The following is a 16,437-nucleotide window of genomic DNA, read 5'->3' as shown; positions in this document are numbered from 1 at the left end:
CATCGGGCACCCAGAGAGCAGCTTGCCAACCCAGCACGCCGGCATCAGCAGCCAGGAGGGTGAGGGCTAGGTAGCGCACTGGAGCAGGGGGAGGCAAGTGGCCCCGCCACAGTGTCCCTTTTACAGGACAGGGGCCCAGCTGGGGTCCCAGATGCCTGTGGCTGGGACAGCATATCGGCAGCTGCCTGGCCCTCCACGGGGACAGGCTCCAGCTTTGGCTGCTTCCTGCCAGGCTCCTCCACTGGGTCTCCCTCCGGGTCTTCAGCAGGTGGCGGGTAGCGGGGTGGAGACCAGGCGGTGAAGCCCCTCCCAAGTTCCTCCTCATCTGGCGAGGGGCTCCGGGCGGGTGCCGCTGTGGAAGCAAGAGGTGGGGGATGGGGGCGTCAGGGCCCCTGTGGGCTCTGGGGCTTCCGTCATGGCCGCAGTTCGCCCTGCCCCATATGCCCATGCCCCCCCTGTTGTCAAGACTCACATGGTGCCGCTGCTCGGGCCTGCTGGAATGCCTTGTGAACCCGGTCCATTGCCGCCATCCACCTGTCATTGATGGTCCCTGCAGAGGGGGGAGGGAGGATGGGCACCATTTGGTGGCAGCCCGGCATGTGCTGCAAGCACCTGCAAACTGCGCCTCGACGGAAGTGGCTGGGATGCCCTTATGGCCTGCCCTCCGTGACAGTGGAGGAGGCCCCCAGATGGCGCTGAGGCCCATCTGGCATAGAGGGACCTCGACTTACTGCGCGTGGGGCCCGCAGCCACCTCCTCTTCCAGGAGGTCATGCTCCACCTCGCACAGCGCCGCGTCTAACCATGCTCGCACGAGGCGGGCCTCCTCCGCACGGCCCGGGAAGAGCTCCTCCAGGTAAACTGGTCGCGCTGTCATCGCACCCTCATCTGCCAGGAGGTCATTCCTGGCTGCCTTGGCAATGAGCTGGGCCCCGAGCCTGGCCACCCACTGCTCCCGCCACCCGTCGCCCTCCATGCTGCCGGGACCACTGTAGGTATTGTGTTTCTGTGCTGCCCACCGAACTACACCGCTCGCCGGCATGACCTTGGAGGGTCTGAGATGTAACAATTCCCTATCTTCTGTCTGGCAGCTGCATAGGCCAGGGATAGGCTCATCAGAGGCCTCCCGGCTCAGACCTGTGGGTTGGAGGGGAGGGGGCCGCGGTGATTGGCTTCCTATGGCCCCAGGGCCCTCGTCCCTTTTGAGGATGCTGCGCTGCTCAGGTGCATCCTTGCCACATGCCAACCCTTGGGCCTCGCCCTATGGCGCGCTGTGGGTCTGGGAATAAAGCTTATCTGCCCATGGACCCGTGTCTGCCTGCAATAATTTGGAGATCTGCCAGCCATATCCTGTTCTGGCACCATGAGCCCATGACCAGGCCTGCGCTGACAGTGCATCCCTTCCGAAAGGGAGGGGGGGAAGAGAAGGATGCACAAGGACTGGCCAGGGGCCGCTCTGGCATGTCTTCCATATCGCCCTGACACACCTGCCCTGCCTGGCATGCCGCCCTGAGCTGAGGTGCTCGCGCAACTTGCCATTGGGGGGGCCCTCCCGGGGTCTGGGGTGGCCACTCAGCCTGCATGGCCCAGGCGGGGGGGGGGAGCACTGTGGCAGCCAGCTGGGGGACCCCAGGCTCCTGCGTTTCGGCCACTTTGCGCGGGTGGCGTACTCCTCCACTGCCCCTGTGGGCGGGGCCAGTGGCCTCCCCTGCAGGATTGGTGGGGCTGTCAGCCTAGGAGTGGGTCCCACCCCCCTGCAAGGCAACGCAAGCGGCCCCAGATGCTGAAAGCAGGAGACGGCGCCGGGCCAGGGCGGAGCCACGCGCAGCCTTGGACACACCCCACCCCTCCCAACAACCATGGGATTGGCATGGCATGGGAGGCTGGCAACTGCCCCGCAGGATTGGATGCAAGGCGGGGCGCCGTGGGGCGGAGGGTGTTGGAATGGCCAATGAGGCTGCCGCAGGCACCCGAGGGGCCGGACCCGCTCTGGGGGGAGGCCGCTCATGGGACTGTGTTGCTGCGGCTGTGGTTGCAACGGGAGCGACCCTCCTCTGGTGCGCGGGACCTCCTGCCCGGGATATGGCATCCGCCTGCCTCTACCCTAGTTTCTTTGCTGATGGGGCTAGGGTTTGGGAGAGCGGACCGTTTCCCCTGCCGTCTCCCGCCCCCCTGCAGCAGCACCCCTGGCAACCCTCTCCCTGGCTTATCAGGTGCCAGCTGCTCGCCCTACCAGGGATTGATTGCTCTCAGTGGCTCTCCCCTCCCCGCTGACATGCCCTGCCCCAACCCTCTACCTGACATTACTGTGAGGGGCGGGGGGCGGGGAGGCAGAACGGGGTCTGTCAGATACATTTGTGGCGATGTGCAGGTGGAGATATGTGACGGGAGTGTTGGGGGAGGGGCAGAAGATGAAGTCAGGCTCGCAGACACAGAAGGTAGTTGTTTTACAACTTGTTTTATTGCACTGGAACAAGTGGGCTTGTTTTTAGGCTAGCAAGGGAGCCGGGGAATTCTTCACAGCCCTCCTTCCCGCTCGGCGGTTTGGGGCTGAGATGCAGGCCACGGCGTGAAAGTGCTTCCTGGGCTGCAGCCAACCCTCTGTCAGAGATGTTTGGGGAGGGCGGGACGCAGGGGAGCAGCCCTGCCCTGGACATGCCTGTGGGGGAAAAAGACACATGTGGGCTTTGCCTCGTTCCACTGGCGAGGCAAGCCCCACACTCCGCCATCTGGGAGGATGCACATAGTCGAGGGCAGCAGCGACCAGCTGATGCATGACGGTCTGGTGAGGATGCACTCGGCCTTGGCAAGCTTTTACCTTTAAGGGAGGGAATGAGATGGTCATAACAAACACCTGGTCGCATATGGTTTTCGGGGTGCCTGCCTCTGAGGCGGCCAGGGGCGGCCATGGTCGCCCCCCCACCCCTACTGGGCCTCACCCGAAGCGGCAAGTGAGCGGGTGGGGTCAGGTGAATGGGCGGTTTGCACTAATCTGTGGAATGGGTCCCCCCTCCCCTACCTCCTCCTCACCTGTCAGCGCTCCGTCAGTCAACACCAGGTGGGAATACCGGAGTCAGGGTACCTGCAAGGAAACGGGAGAGGCTGCTGTAAGTTCGCCAAGTGTCACTCCCTTCTCTCACGGAAGGGTTAATTTGTTTGTGCTTAGTTAGAAGCAACTAGCTTGCATGAGTCCAGTTAGATGTTGAGTTGTTCTTCCTGTCGGGGTAAAAAGGGGGTTAGCCAGACATTTGCACTTCTTCCCTTTTAAGGGAAGTGCCCCCACTTTTTCACAAAGTCCCCCGAGTGCATTCTGTGCCTGCCACCGTGAATGCCCTCACCCCCGTTCGGTGTTCAAAGGGGCAACGCCACGCAGCACACGGACAGAGCCTCCGGCGACGTGCTCACTTACCTGAGGGTTCTGGCCGGCGCTGGCCGGATGTTTTGTAGGGCACAGTCGCAGGTGATTGGGTGCGGAGAGGGGGGCTCGTCCACGCCGGGCGCACACGCTGATTGGTCCCCAGGATAGTTCTCATCCTATGCTCCTTCGGGTCATGGAGGCGGGGCTGGGCGCTCGGAGAGGGGGCCGGTTTTTTGCCGTTCCATGGGCACCTATGGGCTATGCCTTCTTTTTCCATGGCGTAGCTTTTTTGCACCGCTGTGGGTGTTCCCGCTTCTGGAGGGGCTTAGGGAGCAGACTAACTCCGGCCCCGCCCTGTTCCCCACCCCCCCTGCACCGGCGTGGGGCTCTACGCCACTCCTCCGCTGCCGCCCGGGCACCTGTGGCTTGCGCCGGTGCCGGCCCGCCGGCGGGCCAGCGCCGTGTCCCAGCACGGCGGAGGGAGACTTACGCGGGCATAAAGCCCAGATACGCCGTCGCAAGCCTTAGTTCGGTTCCTATTCACTTTCCCTGCCCCTCTTAGGATTGGGCTGCCCAAGTGCGCAGAAAAAAAGAGGACTTTTGCCAAAATCTTTTTTTGTGATTAAGGAACAAGAAAGTCTGGAAGATGTATGGAGGAGACAAAATCCTAAAAATAGACGATATACATTTTACTCTGCAAGACATTTCACACTATCAAGAATTGACATGATCTGGGCCTCCAAAGAACTGGTGGTATGGACTAGAGATGTGGAGATAATGCCCAAGGTAGGCTCAGATCATAGTCCAATTATGTGGAGATTCGGGAAGAATACTAAAAGAAGAGGACGGAGGATAAATGAAGACTTGCTGCAGACAGAAGAAAACATTGCGTTGTTACGAAGAGAAACCAAATTCTTTATACAGTACAATTTGAATAAGGATGTATCAACTTATAAGGTATGGGACACATATAAAGCTGTGATTGGAGGAATACTAATGGATCTGAATGCAAGAGATAGGAAGAGAAAGGATGAAAAGAGACTTGAAATTATGGAAAAAATTAAAGCCAAAGAGATACAGCTTAAGAAAAGACCAGGGAAAAAGAAAATATATCAGGATATGAAAATCCTGCAGGAACAATTGACGGCAATGAATAACAAAGAATTGGAGTGGAATTTTAAAAAAATGAAGCAGAAGTCGTTTGAGGGTGCAAATAAGCCTGGGAAATACTTAGCGTGGCAGCTAAAGAAAAAAAAGGAGAAGAAAACCATAACTAAGATTAGAGAAGATGATAATATATTGATGGATCAATCTGCCATTAGTAGAGCCTTTTTCAAATTTTATGCAAAACTGTACCAAAAATAATAATAATAATAATAAAATTGGTTAGTCTTAAAGGTGCTACTGGACTCTTTTTGATTTTGCTACTACAGACTAACACGGCTAACTCCTCTGGATCTATGTACCAAAAAAGGAGGTGAATAGAGATTCAATAGCGGAATATTTGGAGAAAATGAAGCTTCCAACAATTTCAGAGAAATGGAAAGAGAAGTTAAATAGGGACGTGACAGAGGAAGAAATAAACGAAGCCATACAATCAACAAAATTAGGGAAAGTGCCTGGACCGGATGGAATAACAGCAAAGTTTTATAGAATGATGGCCAATGACCTGACACCGTTTCTAAGAGAGGTAATGAATGGAATTTTGCAAGGCCAAAAGATTCCTGACTCATGGAATGAAGCTAATATATCACTGATTCCGAAAGATGGACAAGATTTGACTAATGTTAAGAATTATCGGCCAATTTCGCTGCTGAATAATGATTATAAAATATTTGCGAAAATTATGGTGGAAAGGTTAAAGGGATGGATGTCGGAATTTATGGCAGAAGAACAGGCTGGATTCCTACCTAATAGACAAATTAAGGACAATTTAAAGACAGTAATAAACGCTATTGAATACTACGACAAGCACTGTGATAGGGAAGTTGGTTTCTTTTTTGTGGATGTGGAAAAAGCATTTGACAATTTGAACTGGGACTTTATGTTTGCCACTATGGAAAAGCTGCAAATGGGAGAAAAGTTCATACAAGCAGTTAAAGGAATTTATAAAGACCAGTGTGCAGCAATTGTAGTTAATGATGATTTGACTAAAAAATTGAAAATAAGCAAAGGTACAAGACAAGGTTGCCCATTGTCTCCATTGTTGTTTATTTTGATCTTGGAAATTTTGTTGACCCAAATACGAGAGGACGATACAATTTGTGGCATAAAAATAAAGGAATTTTCCTACAAAGTCAGAGCATTTGCAGATGATGTAACGTTGATAGTGGAAGATCCAATATATAACATGCCAAACATAATAGATAAAATAAAGGAATTTGGAGACTTGGCTGGATTTTATGTGAACAAAAAGAAGTCGAAGATATTGTGTAAGAATATGAAGAAGCAAAAACAGCAAGAATTAATGGAGATAACAGACTGCGAGGTAACTAACAAAGTGAAATATTTAGGAATTGAGCTGACTGCGAAAAACATAGATTTATTCAAAAATAATTACGAGAAACTGTGGCAACAAATAGAAAGAGATTTGATAAAATGGAATAAATTAAATTTGTCATGGTTGGGAAGAATAGCAGCAGTGAAGATGAATGTGTTACCACGTGTGATGTTTTTGCTGCAAACTATTCCAATTATCTGAGACTTCAAACAATTTGACGAATGGCAAAGAAAAATTTCAGACTTCGTGTGGGCAGGCAGGAAACCCTGGGTGAAAATGAAAGTTTTACAAGATTTGAAAGAAAGAGGTGGACTGCAACTGCCAAACATAAGATTATATTATGAAGCAATTTGTCTGACTTGGTTAAAAGACTGGATAACGCTAAAAGACCATAAACTGCTGGCCTTGGAGGGACACAAAAAATTGTTTGGATGGCATGCCTACTTGTGGTATGATAAAGTTAAAGCAGACTCTATGTTTTTGCATCACTATATTAGAAGAAGCCTTTTCACAATTTGGAAGAAATATAAGAATTACATGGAAAGTGGCATCCCCTCATGGGTGGTACCATATGAAGTAATAGATCCGAGAGCTGTCTATAATGAACAACAATGTTTAACTTATAAAGAGATAATGTCGATGGAACATAGAATACTAAAAATAAAGACACAAGAAGAGTTATCTCCTCACTATGGATGGTTTCAATATAGGCAAATCAGGGATCTTTACAACTCGGACTGTTTAAAGGGAGGAATAAGACTGAAAAACTCGGAGTTAGAAGAAGTGATTTTACAAGAAGGTAAAAAAGACATTTCAAAAATATACAAAATACTTTTAAAATGGTATACGGAAGATGAGACAGTCAAAGTCCAGATGGTGAAATGGGCAATAAACTTTCATAAAGAAATAACAATGGAATCATGGGAACACTTGTGGAAAAACACTTTGAAGATTTCAACTTGTACCAATATTAAAGAGAATGTATACAAAATGATGTATAGGTGGTATTTAACGCCTAAGAAGATTGCGCTTGGAAATACAAATATGTCAGACAAATGCTGGAAATGTAAAAAGCATGAAGGATCATTGTATCATATGTGGTGGACTTGTGAGGTAGCTAAGCAATACTGGGGAGATATAATAGAAATAATTAATGAGGTTTTGCAAACCCAAATAAATAAGAACCCAGAATTGCTGCTACTGAACTTGGAAATGGAAGATGTTCCAACGCAGTATAGAACATTGCTATTTTACATGACTACAGCAGCAAGACTTTTGTATGCGCAGAAATGGAAAGTGCAAGAAATACCAACTATAGAAGATTGGATTTACAAATTGTTGTACATGGCAGAAATGGACAAAATGACAAGAAAACTGAAAGATCTGGATCCAGGAGAATATTTTGCAGACTGGGGGAAACTGAAACAATATTTAGAAAATAAATGGGATGTGAAAGGAGGACTGTGGCAGTTTGAGAATTATTAATTTGTGATTTTATAAAGGGGAGAGAGAAGTAACTTTACCATTAATGGGGAAATTTAGTCATTAATTAATCTAAGCTAACACTATTATTAAGAAGATTGTATTAAAAATAGATAGGTTAAACAGATAGGAATAGAATGGATATATTAGAGAATCTGAGATACAGAATAATTTGAACATGCTTAGAATAAGGGATACAATATATATAAGATTTAGAAGAATATAGTTAAAAATAATTTAAACGATAAGATGGGTTAAGGGTTGGAAAGCTGTTGGAAGTCAATAAGGAGGGTGGGGAGGGTGGGGTTGTTATAATTTAGGTAATATGGGGAATTTATGTAAAATTTATGTACTCACCAATAATTTTTTTAAAAAAGAAATATGCACATCTTACTCCTGTGGTGCACTGAGCAGCAGTGGCCAAGTACCAGCAAGATCACCCCGAGGTGCACAGAGCGGCAGAGTCTTTATGAGCAAAGCAATCCTGGAAGACAGGTAGAGAGGCACTCATTTCCATGCAAGGTCAAGGATCACTCAGTCATGGCATATGATCCTTCGCTGCCTCTTAACCTCATTCATGCAGAAACACCCCTGTTAAGCATCTCAAAACAAAGCAACATGGCCCAAGTGCTGTGGAACTGTAAGCTCATTGTTTCGGTTGAGAGCATCATGGCGCTTAAGGGGTGTTTTGAGACACTAAACATAACCCTCAAAGATGTCAGGGGCAACGAGAGAGCAATGGGGGGAGTCACTGTATTGCTGGCTGGAGACTTCTGGCAGACTCTGCCTGTAGTCCCAAGGGGAACTCGAGCTGACAAAGTTCCTGTGTGTGTCAAGGCGTCATATCTGTGGCCCCTCATCAGGAAACTCTCACTAAGAAAGAACATGAGGGTCCACTTGAGAAGCAAGGTGTCTGCTGGGGAATTCTCTGAACTCCTATTAAAAATAGGGGATGGAGAGTATCCCGAGTCCAAGGGAAAGGTGACCACCCCTGCAGGCCTGGGCACAGTAGTGACGACCCTAGCAGACCTAACAGCCACGATATACTCTGATATTGTCACTATCATGGAAAAGTCCTGTGCAAGCGTGCCATTCTGACCCCCAAGAATGACAAGGCTGCCATTGTTAATGAAACACAACTTAACTCCCTCGAAGAGATACAACTTCCCTGTGTAGCTGGCCGGCTACCCACTGCCAGCTTGGCCACTCTTCCCTGATTGGGCCAGCCTTTCAAGGTCAATTGCATATGTCAGCTGATTGAGCCTCACAACATTCCACACCTCATCCCGCCCCCCCAGAAACAGTTGGAATAAAGAGGTCATTTGTGTATGCAGCCTGATTGGTCCTCACTTCCCACATTCTAAATCACATGCAGTTGCTATTAGGAATCATTGAATATGTCCTGCCATATTCAAATGCACCTCCCAGTCTTTCCCTCAAAGTTCCCTAGGGTTGCCAATCTCCCTGTGGTGCCTGGCTTTCCTGTATGGCTGGCAGGCTCCTGCCTGCATGCACTCCCCTCTCTCCAATTAGTCAGCTGTGGAACTCTGTGTTCTGAGGTAAAAATCAGGTAAAGGAAACTACAGACAGTTGAAGAAAGATGGAACAAGACTTCTGAATAGGGATAACATGCTTTGCTTTATTCAAACGCCTTTGTGAAGCTTGGATAGTATGCTGTTATAATATTAAACCAACTCAACCCTCCCCCCCCAAACCAAAAAATGTTACATACCCATAAGTATTATAACTGGATTTAAAGTAGTTAAATACCATAGCGAAGTATGGGTATCAAGCTAGTTCAAAAATATTTACAGCACAATCCAAAGCAGAGTTAATTCAGTCTAAGCCCACTGAAATCAGTGGGCTTAGACTGGAGTAACTCTGCTTAGATTACACTGTTGGTCAAGGATAATAGCCATATATCAATCCTTGGACTGGGGGAGTTTTTATTTCACTCCCCCCTCCCCTTGAATCTTGTTCCGTCTTCCTTTCCTTTCTACCAGTCACCTTTAAGTTATTTTCTTTTGGGATGTGTTTTATGATTTGTGTGTCTCAATCCAGTTATTACAAAATTCACCACCCTTGAAACATAAACTATCTCCTATAGCAGTACTATAGAACTTTTATGATGTCTGAAATATGACATCCCGTTCTGACCCTCAACTTATATTTCTACCCTAACTTCTTTCTGTGTAAATAAAATGTGGATTATAGTGCAGCATGGTTCATTGAAAATTATTAATATTTGCATTTCTTGGTTTTCTTATACCCAAACCCCCACCCCAAATATGTTATCTGAAAACAGTTTCATTCATGATATATGCATATGTGCTATGGTTCTCCTCCATATATGGGATATCAAAAATTACATCCATAAATGCAACTGTTGAGCTGTAGCAGTGCCTTCAGTCAGCTCTTTCTTTGATGTCATTCTTTCTTGCTTGGCTACTATGATTTTATGCCTTTGATTGCTATAATAACATCAAAACACAGTGCGGTTTTTAAATATATTCACTCCCGCCTTTGTTCTTAAAAGAGACCAGTTATTTATTTCTGTTATCTGAAGAATCTCATAATCTAAGCCGTGAGTCAAATGTCAGGAATGCTGGGGGAAATGACAAAGGATTCCAGCCCCAGTGATAAAGGCAAAATCAGCATGTGTGTGATTATAAAACTTAATTTATGAACTTAACTAAATGCTAGGCACACAAATTCAGGTGTAATGGGTTCATCTGGCCACTTTGCTTAGTTAACAATCAGAGCTGTATTAACTAGAGATGGGCACGGTCCTCATTACTATCGAAAACCCCCACAATAATGGCGTTCACGCGATCGTGAATTGGCGGATTGTGCTCGTCCACGGCCAACGATGCAGCGGTCAGGAGGGGCCCTGATTGGGGCTGGATCGGGGAGATCGTGTTCGGATTGGGAAGTCAGACACTCAGGCGCCAGCAATCTATTGCCCTGGCAACGGAGCCAGGGGAATGCCTGAGCTGTGTTTGCCCTCCTCCTGTCGCCCCGGAAACGCGAATGGAAGCCCAGCTTTCCTTGATCAGCAGGGCTTCCTTCCAACCACGGAGCAGCAAAGCAGTCATCAGCTGGGAGAAGAGGGAGGGGGAAGGGGGTGTTCTGTAGCCATGGGCACTCCAATCGCATCCCTGCAAACCCTGATAGGCAGCTCTGACGGCCAAACACAGACCTCCTGCGTTTCTAAATGGGACCCATGCTTATAAATAGCCTTGGGCTCCCAGGCTGGGTTTCACTTTCTGCTAGCAGTGGAGTGGGACAGAGCTCTTGCTTGCCACTTGCTAGCCTTTGGAGAGAGAGAGAGAGAGAGAGAGAGACTGAGAGAGTACAATTGTGCTTGTCTTTAGTGGAAGAGCTGCTCATTAAATTTGCTGATGATACTAAGATGCCACTAGACTCAAATCCGTGATGGGTTAAGAGTATATACAGATGTGTGACCTTCTGTTCTTCTCAGTGTGATGCGGTGGCAAAAAAGGCCAATTCAATCCTGGGTTGTATCAAAGGGGCCATAGCGTCGAAATCGCAGGTGGTCATAGACCCTCTCTATACTGCCTTGGTCAGGCCGCACCTGGAGTATTGTGTGCAGTTCTGGAGGCCTCACTTCAAAAAGGATGTGGACAAAATCGAGAGGGTGCAGAGGAGAGCGACGAGGATGATCAGGGGTCTGGAGACTGAGCCCTACGAGGAAAGGCTGAGGGCCTTGGGAATGTTTAGTTTGGAGAAGAGGAGGTTGAGGGGGGACATGATCGCTCTCTTTAAATATCTGAAAGGCTGTCATTTGGAGGAGGGCAAAGAGCTGTTCCAGTTGGCAGCAGAGGGTAGGATGTGAAGCAATGGGCTAAAGCTACATGCACAAAGGTACCGGCTGGATATTAGGAAGAACTTTTTCATGGTTAGAGCAGTTCAAAAGTGGAATCAGCTGCCTAGGGAGGTGGTGAGCTCCCCTTCATTGGCAGTTTTCAAGAAGAGGCTGGATGAATATTTGTCAGAGATGCTTTAGGCTGATCCTGCACTGGGCAGGGGGTTGGACTAGATGGTCTGTATGGCCCCTTCCAACTCTATGATTCTATGATTCTATGCAGCAGCATGCGGGGCAAGGAGACCAACCACTGCAGACAGGGGCTGCACCTCTCTAGGTCCAAGAGCCCCTATCCCCCGATCTTGGAGAGAACTGAGATGGCGACAAGGGCTATGTTTAAAATGTGGGGGCACTGGACATTTTGCAGCACAATGCCCTAAAACTGGCATAGGAGGGATGAGGTCAAAGCGTACCCAAATCCATGGGCCCCCCTAAACCCATAGTTGGAAAGCGCCCCCAAAATGTGGGAAGCCAGAGACTGGTTTAGATGCTGACGAGAGTACCGGAAATACCAAGGAACCCACACAAAAAGAAGCAGAAGAGGATTTCATCCTGCTGTCAGGAAACAAGACAAACCTGCCATGAAAAGTTCCTGAAGGCAGGTCCCTAAGGAGCACAAACCACCAGAGGTGAGAGAAAGAGGGGCCATACCATTTATGCCAGTGATGTTACTAAATCCAAAAAAGGGAACTCATGTTCGAGTGCAAGCATTAATAGAGCAGAACCACAAGTGACAAAAGGCACAGATTGGAAACTTGTCAGCTTCCCTCAAGTTTTGATGGGGAATGTAGGCATCCTAGTCTTGAAGCTTGGCTCTCTGACTGCTGTCCAATGGACTTTTCAACTGTCACTTGTCCAACATTCCGCCAAGCTGCCTACATTTCCCATCAAAACTTGAGGGAAGCTGACAAGTGTCCAATCTGTGCCTTTTGTCACTTGTGGTTCTGCTCATAGATTCCGGATGTTCCTGGAGCATTTCAAGGATCCCTCCGTTTTAAATTTATGAACTTTTTTTGCATACCTGAAAAGACCAGCCCTCCCCAAGTACTCAGAAATCCTTACTTTGCCTACTGGTCATTTAATTTCACTATCCAATTATTTTGCCACCTGGATCTGGGCGGGAGGAGAATGATTGCTGTCAGCTTGACAGACCTGTTGCCAGGTTCAGCCCCTGGGCTGAGGCCAGCATGGGGTTTGTCAAACTGACAGCCCCCGTTCTCTTTCTGCCTGGGGCAGCAGGAAAACAGGGGTGGTCAGTTTGACAGACCCTACACCGGTTCAGCCCATGGGCTGAGGCTGGTGTGGGGTCTGTCAAACTGACAGCTCCCGTTCTCCTGCCACTTGGGGGACAGGAGAATATGAACTGTCAGTTTCACATCTCCCGCGCCGGCTTCACCCCATCAGATGACGCCTGAGGGGGTGTTTTGAAACTGACAGACTTCTCCTGCCGCTTCTGGGCAACAGGATAAGGGGGCTGTCAGTTTCAAACACCCTACATCGGCTTCATAAGCTGGTGCCGGGCATTTGAATTCCACGAACTACAAACCATGAACTGATTTGTGAACTGGTACAAGTTTGTGGATTTCATGGTTTGTAGTTCATGGAACAGAGACGAACCATGAATCAAGTGGTTTGGGATTTTTTTCGGTTCGTGCCCATTTTTAGTAGGGAGAGGTCACAGATGCTTCATTAATGAGTTAAGGACTTCACCACTATGTTGCCTTACATACTATCTGTTGTTTTAAATATGTGCTCCTATGAGCTACTTGTGCTTCATGTTGTCTAATATCCACCCTAGAATTGCTTATGCTCTGCTTCAGCATTTCTTCAACTCTGTATTGGATTCCTGCTAATGTAATGTCTTTGTAAATTTAGTTTATCTACCCTATGGCATTGTTTACGGAAATGTCCTTGATACTATGTACTAATCTCACACTGTACAATCCACCTTGAGTCTCAGTGAGAAAGGCAGACTATAAATGAGATAGATAGATAGATAGATAGATAGATAGATAGATAGATAGATAGATAGATAGATAGATAGATAGATAGATAGATAGATAGATAGATAGATAGATAGATAGATAGATAGATAGATAGATAGATAGATAGATAGATAGATAGATAGATAGATAGATAGATGATTTTTAAGTCAGAGGTTCTTATGGAAGAAGATGTTTCCTGAGGCCTAATTAACACATGCAGAAGAATGCAACAGTATCAGTGGACAAAGCAGAACTGTGGGAGGCAGATTCTAGCACTGAATGACCCTTTAGCAAAAAGAAACTGAGGGTCAAGCTACACATGACGAATGACACTTGAATGGCAAGTGTATTTCTCCCTGTTCACTTGCCCTCCACTCAATCCACTTGCCATTCAAGTGTCATTCGTCATGTGTAGCTTGGCCCTGAGTACATCATGGGCAAGATTTCTTCTACTAGCTCTCTTTGTTTACCATGTTGGTTTTTGTTTGCAGAAAGTTTAACAGACCTGATGAAGAGAGCTCTGACTCTCGAAAGCTTATGCTACAATAAATTTGATTAGTCTTAAAGGTGCTACTGGACTCTTCTTTACTAGAAAGTGTAATGCTATCATTGGGGAGCATTTCAAAATGAGATCCTCCTTGATCCTGCCCCATAACCAGAAATGGTCCAGTCTATTTTATTACCTACCCACTTCATTCCCTGGGTTGTTCAAACAAGGCACCAAATGATTTAGTCCAAGATGGTTAAGGCTGTTATCTGAAATTTTATCATGCATGTTATCAAGAACTAATTTCAATCCTGTGATCTAGTCTACACTGAACCGTCATTCTTTTTTTGTTTCAAAATAAGGACTTTTTTTACATTACGTAAATGTAAAGAAGATTTATACTAATTATTTGATTAAATGTCCACAAAAATGATAAAGATGGAGCAGCTATTCCCAAATGTGCATCTTTGAATACTCAATGAATACTGATAGGTTTGGGTTTTTAAAAATATATTTTCATTCCATCCTTGACTACAAACTTAGGTCAATGGTCTTGAAGCAAATATGCACGAGCCCTAACTGATTTAGCCTGCAAAATTTTGCATAAAATCTATATCTCCCTCCTGTGAGACCCCCTGAAATAAATTGCATTAATTCTTATATTTGCTGAAACAGACTTCCTTCTCGCTCTGCCACTTGCATCCAATTATGGGGAATGGGGAATGCTTTAAAATACTATATTCTGGCATGACATGCTGGAAACTCTTTAGGGGATGTTAGTTTGTCTTTAATAACTAGTCCCAAATTGTGCCTGGTGGGGCTCTTCTCTGGAAAACAAAGCTCTCCAAACTACTATGAAAAAGGCAGTATTATCATACGGCCATTATCTGTCAAATCCTGAGAAGAAAGAAAATGAATGTAGCAGGAGCAGAAAAGCTAGCACATTCAGTCACCTTTCTATCTTAGGAAGTATTAGGGAGGGGGAAAATAAACCTCTATTTTTATTTTCAGACCTCCTCTCCCAGGCTTTACAATCTGTAGACAATCTGTGTTGTCAATTTTTTTTAAAAAAAATTAGAACTAAGACTATTTAAAACAATAAAAAGTGACTTGCTAGAATTTCTGCTGGGCACATGAAATGTCTCTTTGTTCTGCCACATACAAAATTGTGCAGCTCCAAGACATACCATGAAAAATACTTTGGCCAGCCTTGAGGGGTTGTTTTCCATTACATGGATTCCTCTACACACACACATTAACTACTGCTGCTTAGAAAATTTTGTTTTATTTTCTGTCAAACAGGCACTTGCTTCTGGGTGTGTGCAAAGTGCAAATTAACATCTAAACATTACAGGCAAGGGAGAAAGAAGAGGGAGAAACAGGGGAGTTCTTGTCAAATAGAACCAGCATGAAGCTGAAAAGAGTATCATGGGAAAGCCAGAGTAGGAAGTGGAAAGAGAAAAGAAGAGAACGTTCACCATTCATGATTCTATGACAAAGGCCTCCTTTAATTAATTTTGGGTTTTATTTCATTGGTGCCTTATTAATACTCCTTGTTATTAGACTTTGTCTTGGATTGTGCCGATCTGTTAAACTAGCAGATGAGCTTTCTTCTAGCAAGGACATGTCTCCCGATGAACAAGAAGGTTCCACCATCTTGTCTAGTGGAACAGATCTGCAAGCTCCAATCCTTCAACGATAGAGGAGAAAGTAGAGTGAGAGGATTGCATGCTGGTGTATCCATTTCCAAAAATGCAAATAGGGATGATGAAAGAAGATTGCCCTAGACATAAAGAAAGGATATAGGGAGGCTTGGTCCAGAGATTGTCACATCATTTCAATGAAACAGCGCTAGATAGATGGTAAGAAGCAATGATAGGAAGATAGATTATAAGAAGTCATAAGAAGCTCTATCAATTTCACCTCCCCTTCTAGGAGGCAGAGGCAAAATGAACAAACTCTCTGAGGAGCAATCTCCAGCTTCTGTAGAGAGATGAAATTGACATTTAAACTATGCTTCCCCGCTAACATTGCATCTGCCTGTACTTGAACATCCTTGTGTAAGGTGTCTCATGTAGAGAGACTTTTAGGTACCACAACATCTCATTGGACTGCTCCTGAATGTCAGGAATAATTCCATCTTGACTTACAGTATTTATGATTTTCACAAATGGGTATTAATCATTAAGATCTTGATGACTACATTTCCAACGGTGCACTCCCAGAAATGAGAGTGATGTGGACATGTTTCTTTTTTGGCAGTGGCACCCTCATTATGAAATTCTCTTCTAAAAGAAGTTTGGCAGGTTCTCTATTTTTCACAAGCATGAAGAGGCTTTTAAAAAAAATATTCCAGCAGGTATCTGGGGGAGAAAGGCTGAACCTTTAAGCTTGTTTGATTTGTTTATTATGTTTTTAAAGATCTTTGGGGGTGGGGTGTTAACATTGCATTTGATTGAATTAGATTACAATTATGAGATTTGATTTACTAGATGTTGTTCTAAGGGTCTTGTATAGTGGGGTATAAATTTTAAAATTAAACATTCAGATAAAATAAATCTTTATAAATTTAATTCTCAGGTAGGTAAAACAACTAATTGCAGTAGAATTTGTTGGGGGGGTGGGTTGGTTTTATTAAAGTTGTACTGCTTCTAGTTTGGGGGTCCCCAATGTAGTGCCCATGGGTTCCAGGGCAACCACCAACACTTTTCCTGTTGCCCACCGAGCGTTTTTAGAAAGT

Source organism: Eublepharis macularius, chromosome 1, assembly GCF_028583425.1.
Source record: "Eublepharis macularius isolate TG4126 chromosome 1, MPM_Emac_v1.0, whole genome shotgun sequence".
NCBI classification, from domain to species: domain Eukaryota; kingdom Metazoa; phylum Chordata; class Lepidosauria; order Squamata; family Eublepharidae; genus Eublepharis; species Eublepharis macularius.
Note: the sequence above shows the minus strand (reverse complement) of the source record.